Source organism: Danio rerio, chromosome 9, assembly GCF_049306965.1.
Source record: "Danio rerio strain Tuebingen ecotype United States chromosome 9, GRCz12tu, whole genome shotgun sequence".
Lineage (NCBI taxonomy): Eukaryota > Metazoa > Chordata > Actinopteri > Cypriniformes > Danionidae > Danio > Danio rerio.
The window spans coordinates 21311243-21321846 of NC_133184.1; the positions used below are offsets into that span (position 1 = coordinate 21311243).

General features: G+C 40.7%; 1 protein-coding gene across 10 annotated transcripts in view; it reads right to left on the minus strand.

Moving 5' to 3' along the window:
• si:ch211-141e20.2 overlaps window positions 1–10604 on the minus strand; it is a 144543-nt gene that overhangs the window by 86361 nt on the left and 47578 nt on the right. The window lies entirely within an intron of this gene.

Here is a 10604-nt window from a genome sequence, read left to right on the forward strand (position 1 = left end):
TTTTTTTTTTAACACAACAGTTTTTCCAGCAGAAAAGATCCAAAGATGCCGTTTTAAAATGTAAAAAATAGGTATTTTTGAAACAAATGAAGACAGCAGAAGTTGATAATTAATTTAGCCTGATGTGTTTATTGTTCCAAAATATTTTAAATGTTTCTCAAAATAAAATATACTTTGTTCAAAAGGGAAAAAAGATTTTATTTTTTTACCTGTTTAAAAATAATATATTTTAGAGTGATAATCACAATACCACGAAATCGTGAAACCAGGATATTTTTGTCCAAGCTTGTCATACAGTCAGAATCTTATACCGGCCCATGGCTAATAGAAAGAAGATTGCCTGACAGTCACTTTATTAAACATTATCATCAAACATACAGTCGATAACCTATTGTAACATGAAATCAGCTCATTTTATGAATATTAATAATCAACAATAACGGTTTATTCTTAATTATTAATATTCCGGCTTAAGCTTCAGTCAGTTTGGTCAAACAAACATATGATTGTAAATGATCATGCTCGCGCGACCGAGCGGATTCCCAGATTATGAATATTAATTATCAACAATAACGAATTATTATTAATCATTAATATTCCGGATAAATTTATTGTCAATTTGACCAAACGAACACAAGCCGCCGCTCTTCCGAGCGGACACTGTAATCTGTTCGTTTAGAAAAAGGGAATTTAATTGCTACTTCTTGTGAAGTAGATTAATCATTCAAAAGTTTTAAACAACTTATAATAGCTAGGCAGGGGAATCTGTATTTCAGTGACATTTTCTCGTGAGGCAAACAATACAATTCATTTGATTATAATGGAATTTATTGACTAGTCAGACGTAATGAACAAACAAACGCACAAACATACATTAAACACAAAACAAAGGTAAACCACGTGGAGATATCGGGTCTATAGAACGTGTAACAGCAAAGAGAAATAGTAAAGCTAGAGAATATAGATTTCAGATTAAAGAGTGACAAAACTTTCAGTTCCACACGCACCATTACGGACCACCAAGGTTATAAAAAACACCTTTTTGATAAAAGGGGCACAGCTTAATCGCATAACTAAAATCACCTGGTCTTTCATGTCTGGCGGTCTCTCTTATGCGTCCCTCTTCCGTCGTGATGAAACTACTCTTGATGTCCTTTGATGCGTGGAGTTTGTAATGCGGTTCGGACGAACACGATCGCAAACTTTAAACTGAATTTACTTTGCCGGAAAATAAAGAAAACGTGGCGGGAAAGTCCATGCGGCTGTGAAGAGCCGTGTGGCCCTTAAAGGGACCACCGTCAATGATGTTCCTTTTTGGGACGTTCTCTTTCTGCCCAGATGTTTGGGAGGGCAGAATGAGTTATACCTGCGGGTCACGTGACAACCCGTACAGCATTCTGACCAATGATTTCAGGGGAAAGTTTGCGCGCGAACCTTCCTTTGTCTAGGGGCTGCTCGTAGGCAAATTTGAGTGTCCGCCTAAAGCATGCGGACAGGCATCTAATACAGGGCTTTAAAGAATAAAGCAATGCGAGTTATGCTCTCGATCTATGCATCATGTGTTGTAAAATGTCAGCAGAAACCCATCGGTACCAAACATGAGGGGGGGGTTGAAAGTACATCAACGTAATTTTTCATATCCTTACAATATTTATGCTTTACAAAGGCCTAACTGGAACATGCATACAGGTTATAAGAGAGGTTACACCGGTAAGAAAAGTCAGAAATTAGATACAAAGTTTACAAAACATAACACATTGGTTTTGTGCTGGTTCTGGATTTGATGAGTTCATTTTCTTTCTGTCGGAACAGCCTCGTGGGGGTGTATGTGTGTGTGTGAGGGTATTTGGGCAGGAATGTCTTTGAAGTTTTCCTGCTTATCTATCCAGGCCCCCTGAACAACTTAAGCTGTCACGAAAATACAGACTTCTTGGAGCCAGGAGTCGTAAAACCGTTCTGTCGGACCGTGATAAAATCAATAAGAAATTTTATCTGTGGACTGTACGCTACACTATATAGATGGCTAATATTGTTTCCGTTAGGCCAGTCTACAGTATCACATCTCAGCAATTTGAATCTGTAATGCCAAACTATATTTTATAATGGAATCTACAAACTATCAACCAATCCAGATACTATTGTAACAAGGAGACATCAGCAATAAAAAAAATTTTTTTACAAAAATTTGGATGGTCAAAATTCACAGCTACATTAAAATTTCTCCAACGTCTGCTGAAGTTCAGATTTTCGAACTCGAGAGATTCGAGCGAAACGCTCGTAATGCTGTGTTCATACCAGACGCGGAACGCGCGGATAGCCGCGTGAACATTTGAGGATACTCGCTTCATTCGCGTCTCAAATTTACTTCAGAACAGACGCGGATTCGCATGATGGGCAGGGTTTCTGTCTGCCCCGTGACTCTAGCTTCATAGCAAAAGGGCTAACATGGATTTTATGAAGAAAATAACAGTGTTTATGTGCTTTATGAAGACTGAAAAACAGCGTCGTTACGTTTAGGGCCGTGTCTGAGTCCACTATATCCTTTTACAGGTGCATCCAGCTCTTTAAAGGGCCATGAAACCCCTCGTTTCAGCAGGGTGTTTTCACACCTCTACTTTGGAAAAAGTCAGAAAAGTGGACGTGTCCAGCTCTGTTTAGGGGGGAGTGTCGGAGGAAGAAAAGTGGGATGGTGTGGGAGTGTCTATTTGGGCAAGCGCGAGTTTCAGAGTCAAAATATACACACACACACACACACACACACACACACACACACACACACACACACACACACACACAAACACACACACACACACACACACACACACACACACACACACACACACACACACACACACACACACACAGGAGAAAGTGATGGTGTTTAACCTACATGGACATCTGTAGTTTTATTATTTGCCAAATTATTAAGTTTGGCTCTTTTATTCAGGGAATTCATTCATGCATCTCGTGACAAACGAGATATTTGATTCGAGGAACTGCTCTAAGCGTGTATTTTCAATGCAATGCTTGATACCGCACGGCGAATGAGAGAAAAAAATCCTCCGCATTTCCCGGAAACTTAGATGCACACGGCAGGTAGCCTCAGAAAGCCGCGTGTGTTATTCCAGTCACAAAATGCAGTGAAAACCCTATACGAGGTAAAAGTTTGGTTGTGGTCCTAACATGTTTACACTCGATGCAATAATTAACTTAGTTCGATACGAACAAACTGAATAAACAAAGAGCACTGGTCGCTCACTTACCAAATCTGTAGAGACAGGACAATCACCAGCAACTAGAGCCGCGTCTTTATTAAGAGGAGACTACAAGCGAATCCGGATCTCAGCGTTTGGAGATGAGAACAGCTCTCAGGTAAACAATAATCCTCCTTAGACACGTAAGTTATTGTTGTCGAGCGTCTCGTACACTGTTAATCCACACGTGACTCCAGCTGAGCTCTCACAGAGAGAAAATGAAAACGAAACTTAACTTTAGCAAACTATAAAAGCAACACTTCATGCTTGTTTTGCCAATACAACGTGGTGTGTCTGTCGTCTAAACACTGTGACAGTAATGAATATTAATGAAGTTGCACAATAGAGCGTGCTGATTGGTTTGAACCAAGCCTTACTCATACATTAATGCATCACACTGTAAGACGTAATAAGACACACTCTGGCACAGACGTCCAGTCTGCACGCTGGAATACAACGCTATTATGTCATGACCGTGATGCAGCTTCAAAAATTAATTTCAAACCGTAAGTACGAATTTGCTTGAAATAACGCAAAAACAATCAATTTACACTTTTTAGTAAAATATAGGTGTCCTAATAGTGTTTTTAGCAGTGTGGGACACATATATCACTGTCAACAGCACAAAAAATGTGTTTTGGTGTTTCGTGACCCTTTAAGTTCATAGACTCCTCCAGAAACTGAACCTGGCTGATGGAGGTTTTCAGCGGTTCTTCTGACTTAGCCCAGCCCAGTTTGATGAACTTCTTGTCGGTGTCTGCTGGGGGATTTCCCCTGGGACATCGACAACAGGCGATACGTCACAATCACGCCCCCACAAGAGCAAGCTCCTAATAGGTTAACGCGGCGCGAATGTCCGCTGAAGTTCAGATTTTCAAACTCGAGTGATTCGCGTCAAACGCGCAAAACGCTCAATTCGCGACATTCGTGCGTATCGCACCACAGGGTGTCTATTCGCGCGTTTGCATTGACTTAACATGAAATCACTCGCCCTTGACGCGGGTTCCGCGTCTGGTGTGAACACAGCATAATGCATTTGAGTTTACTCGCTTCATACGCGCGTCAAACCCCGCTTCATTCGCGTGTCAAATTCACATCAGAACAGACGCAGATTCGTGTGATGGGCAGGGCTTCTGTCTGCCTGAAGACTCTAGCTTCACAGCTAAATGGCTAACATGGATTTTATTAAGAAAATAACAGTGTTTATGTGCTTTATGAAGACTGAAAAACAGCATCGATACGTTTAGGGTCGTGTCTGAGTCCACTACATTCTTTCAGAGTTGCATCCAGCTCTGTGAGCTCATAAACTCCTCCAAAAACTTAACCTGGATGACAGAGGCTTTCAGCGGTGCTTCTTACTGAGCCAAGCCGAGTTTGATGAACTGTTGTCTGTGAAGGCTGGAGGATTTCCCTCGGAACACCGACAACAGGTCACGGAACTACGACACAATCACGCCCCCACAAGAGCAAGCTTCTGATTAGTTAACACGGCGGGAATGTACGCTGAAGTTCAGATTTTCGAAATCGAGAGATTCTCGCAAAACGCTCATTAAGCGCATCAAACACACAATTCGCTCCGCGCCATTTGCACAATTTGCATCATTCGCGCCGCAGGATGTATATTCGCGCGTTTGCATTGACTTAATAAATTAGTAAATCACTCGCGCTTGACGCGCATTCCGTGTCTGGTGTGAACGCAGCATTAGGGGCACAACTTATTAATAGAGGCATGACTTAAAGTTGGAGACCCACATGTTAAAACTATGTTGTCATCACTGTTATTAAAGGTGCAGTAGTTGATCTGCCAAAATGCTAACCGCTTAGCATATTATCTTTGGACGGCGGGGAGGGACTGTGATTCAAAGCCACACCTCCTGAAATCGAGAGCGCTTGGACCGCGTCACAACAGCCGACAGACAACCCACTAGTTCATGTCATTCGCCAGTTAGTTATGTGCATAGAAGTTATTCATAACAGAACACAATCTAACATAAGCTTAGACTGACTAAAATAGTTTCAAAACAGAACATTACCTGTCTAACAGTAATACTTCAGCCATGGTCTCGTCCTTCCTCCAGCGTGCTAAAGTAACTCCATAGATATATACACTAGATATCGCATAGGGACCCTGAGCATGCGTCAATAGCGCCGCCACATTGGTACAGTGCTCCCAGGACAAATGTCATTCAACCGCATTAGTCAGTGTTATTACGCGAAGATGCTGGACTTTAGCGCTGTCTACGGGTGTAGTAACGAGCAAACAAAGAAAACAAAGCACAAAGGCAGAACATTGCATAGGTAATATTAAGGTTTTTTCTGTTTTTGTATGTTCTGAACTTTTGTGCTAATCAGGTAACGTTATTGATGATAACAGTCACTTACTGCATTCACCATACGGCAAAGCAGCTCCAACTCGCACTAAACACTCGGCTTATGCTAGTTTTGTTAAATAAAATCAGCAAACGATGCAAAAGAAATATGACAACGAGATGCTGCGCTGCCAGAAACTTGCATTATTGTCGACTAACGTTAGTGAAAGAGTCGTTCGGTGGATTCATTCACAAACGAATCGCTCCCTCAGTCAGTATGAGAAGTGAAAGCAGAAGAGGAGCTGTGTTTCAGGACATGATTAGATCAAATTTAACAGGAGGGTGAATAGTACATTTCTGTACACACAAACACAAGCATTTTGTCAGGAATGCCCGTGCGGTCATTGATCCATCAATGTAAAAAAGTGATGTAAAATTATAATTTACATAATTAGAAAAAAAATTACATAATAACATCCAGGAAAACTCCCGATCATAGATATATGTGTATATATCTGGCTTTGGACGGCCACAGTCCTCCACTGTACCTTGGTCCCACATTCATTTCAAAGGAGCGCTACTCTGTAGCAAGATGGCGGCGCTATTGACGCATTCCGTCCAATAGAAAACAACAGGCCAGGTGACATCTAATGTATATATCTATTAAGTAACTCCAATACTGATTCATGATTTTCAAAAGTTTCAATGCAGCATTTGATTTCTCCTGGTCCGTCTCGTGACCGCGCGGCCGCTTTAAGGGCGAATTATACCCCCGCCTGGCTTTACATTAATCGGCCCGAGCTCAGCTGTCCTTTGGCGCCTCCGGCTCCGACTCGGCATCTGCGAGCGGCCCGCAGCTCGCTCGCGCGCATGTGTTTGTGATGCACACGGGCACGCGCTAATGGCGGATCAGCGTGAACAGATGCGCAGAGCTCATAGATATATACACTAGATATCGCATAAGGACCCTCAGAATGCGTCAATAGCGCCGCCACATTGGTACAGTGCTCCCAGGACAAATGTCATTCAACCGCACTAGTCAAGACAGTGTTATTACGTGAAGATGCGAGACTTTAGCGCTGCCTACGGGTGTAGTAACGAGCAAACACAGAAAACAAAGCACAAAGGCAGAACATTTCAGAACGTTTTTTTCTGTTTTTGAATGTTCTGAACTTTTGTGCTAAACAGGTAACGTTATTGATGATAACAGTCACTTACTGCATTCACCATATGGCAAAGCAGCTTCAACTCGCACTAAACACTCAGCTTATGCTAGTTTTGTTGAATAAAATCAGCAAACAATGCAAAAGAAATATGACAACGAGATGCTGCGCTGCCAGAAACTTGTATTATTGTCGCCTAACATTAGTGAAAGAGTCATTCGGGGGATTCATTCACAAACTAATCGCTCTCTCCGTCAGTATGGGAAGTGAAAGCAGGAGAGGAGGTGTGTTTCAGGACACGGATTAGATTAAATTTAACAGGGAGGGTGAATAGTACATTTCTGTACACACAAACACAAGCTTTTGTTTTTTGAGCGCGGTTATATCACAGTGTTTTATGGATATGTAATAGGCTTACGGCTATATGAAGAGAGAATTATGAGTAGGGCGGGAAGTTTCGCGAGTCTCTGGATGCCCGCAAACGAGTGATGATCTCCCGGTAATCTTGCGTCTCCCTCCTGGTCCTCAAATAGGCATCGTCGCGCACCCTTCTCACCCCTCCCCACCGCGTCTCTCCTCAGACATTAACCCTGTTAATCACCACCAAACCTCCACCTCTCCTAACAGCTTAGCGGGACGCTGCAAAATAAACCCTGACACTGACCAAGGAGAGTTTACTCGCACATGACTTGTTTTAGCTCTATTGGTCCGTTTAGAAACTTTGCAGTGTGAAAGCGAACCGCTCCAAAAGCAAAGAGCAACAATGTAACATTTGTAATCTCTGTTTCGGAACAACTAAATCGATTCACAGGTGTGAAAGCACCCTTAAATCTCAAAGGACGCGTTCTCTGCCCTCGCGGTCTCCTGAGTTCGTTCTTCCGAGGACACCTGGCAAGACCGGTCTTCACAAGAACATAAGTCGGTTCTCTGCGTTCTTGCAATTCGAGAAACAGCCAACGCTGTTGGCAGCTGATGATGACGTTTCACGAGAACACAAGGACGCAAGACCGCTGAAGAACGCATATTGAGAAGCAGCCAGGGGTCTGTTCTTTGTACGTGGATTACTCAGTTAGCTGGATTTGGATATTGACGATTTGACACGATCCAGGATCGTTTCGTTCTTCAAAGCTGATCCGAGAGTTGTTGTCATAGCAACAGTTCTGCTAGGTCAAACCTGATTGGGAGCAGGTTCAATTCATATAAACAGGATTAGATTGGCTCAGTTCAAGGAAAGATAATACAGAAAGTATGTTCCGAATTCTGATATTTTCTTACAGTAGTAGTTATATACACTGGGGAAAATGGTACATATTTTTAAACTATATATATAAAGATATAGTCATTAATAAAATAAATTAAGTTATACATATTAATAAAACGTATGCAATCTGCACCCTCAAAATGAAAATACAAAGACTGCCACCTGGTGGTGCAAAGAGAAAACTTATTGATATGAACTTTTTAGATCGCTTTAGTACAAATTGTGTATAATACAAATGCACAATATGTGACTTTTTTTAAAGCAATAATACATTTCAGCAGTCATAAACATATTTTGATAGTTAATATGCCGGTGATTTGATGCTTCACAAAAGTTGCAGACGCCTTTACCAATATGAAAACGCTTTTTGTAAACAAGTTATTTTTTACACAGTTATTCTTTAAACCGATTAAAAAACGGCTACTATAATAAAGAAAATCTTTTCTAACTGTAGAACTAAATACATTGATTTGCATTGAAATGATGAATACACTTGACACATGAAAGTGTAAAGCCTGCAGCCCACAACAAATGTAGAGGTTATTGCGTGTCATATTTAACAAGCCGTTTACTGCTAATTTAATGTAATGTTGCTCACATGGATAATTGAATATTAATCAGATGATGTCATTACGCTGCTGTGCCGTCAGCCAATCGTTGCATTGCTGATCATGATTTCGAGGATCGATAGATCTGTCCTTCACAACACACGCAGCGATCTCAGATCAGTTTATCCAGACATTCTAATCTGATTCGCAAACTTGTTTGAAGAACCAAATTAGCGAGAGATCAGTTATTAAGATTAAAAGATCCGGGATCTGCCAAATAATCTGAAGCTGCGTCCCAAATCGCATACTTATGCACTATTCTATGCCATTTTGTAGTATAAATAGTGTAAGTAGTGTGTTCACACTGAAAACTATAAAAATAATAAGTGCACTTTAATTTCCCGGATGATGCACTCATTCAGCCGCTAAAATGAAGTGTGTAATGATGGACACTTCACGCACTCAACGACCGCAGGTTTGCTTACGTAGCGGAAGAGGCGGAGCTATCGGACGCACATGTTGAATAACTTTATTTATTTTGGATGGTGAGAACAAAATTCTTCTACGAGAGTGATTATAGTGCCTCCCGATGGTGAATGCGGCAACACTCACGGCAGGTAATATTTGATAATTCGGTCGTTTATTTCACTGATTTGGCAACCGTCAAACGTCATCAGGGAAACGGTTTGAATTTCCGCTTAGTAAAAAAACATTAGTGCTCCATTTGGGACGCCACTACATACATATACTATCCTGTTGAGTGTGTAAGTGCATAAGTACATAGTGCATGAGTGCATAGTGTATAGTGTGCCATTTGGGACGCAGCTTTAGATTGTTTAAGTGAGGTACGAAGAACGGACCCTAGGTGCGTTCGACATAAAGCACAGCTGCAGTCGGTGATCAACGGGATTAGCTGAGCGCAGGTGGGGGCAGAGTTGAAAACGGAGCCGTCAAGCCGGAGAGCTCGACGCTTCAGTGCTCAAAGTTGCTGCAGTCATGATGACCGATCACATGGCATCATCACAATTTTTTATTTATTTTATTTATAACAACAAAACATTTTCAAATAAAACAGAATACAGTCTCTACAAACTATAGTTTGTACAATTTTAAACAATAAGGGAGAATTATGAATAAAATATATAACAAATGCATGAGAGAAATAAGGGGAAATGAGAGGGTAATATAAACATACAAATGAACCGGTCTAATAAATACAAAGCAATAAGCACAAATTTTAGGAGTTTAAACATCACTTTAGGCTAATACTTCTTGTTTTAATATGCTAATAAAGTGGTTTACATTTATGTACATTTATAGATATAAATCTTTCCAATGTAAAACGCAAAACAAGGTGTTTTGATTAAGTCTTAATTAATAAGATTATTCTGGATAATGAAAGCATTTTCAAAAAAGCATTTTAATCCAAAAAGATTGAACAAAAGGTAAAATAAGTGAGCTACACTTTAAAGAGCATATTGTAGGTTAGACACCCCAGTGAGACAATGTGTGTAAGAGTAAAGTAAGAATAAGATTTTCTTTAAAATTACGTTAAAGTTTATTATTAAGCCGCTTGGAGTCGTTTCAAGTCACGGAAATTTACCTCCGCGTTTGATTCGCCAGACCGGAAGCGACGTCGGATCAGGGAGTTTGCGCATATAAACACTATGAAGACAACTGATCGTGGTGCGCGTTTGGTTGCCAAGATAAAATATTCTGAGAGACTCACACAAACGACAGACCACAGCCATACAATTAGAAGCCTGTGGACAGACCAGCAGACAGAACAGCAGTCAGAGAAGTGTAATTTAACTCTATTGTGAGGGAGAACAGAGCAGGTTTATGGTGAGGCCAGTGTTGGCTTACAGAGAGATATGTAAGATAATAAAATCTTATATGGCAACAGCAAAGCTAGTATTGATCATCTATAAGTATTAATACTTACCAGTAACAGAAACTAATGAGCATTTAACACAGTTATGCCACATTGACACTATTTTTAATAGTAGATAAGTGAATACAAAACACAAATAACTCAGAACGTCTGGAATAATGCAGAAACATGTAAA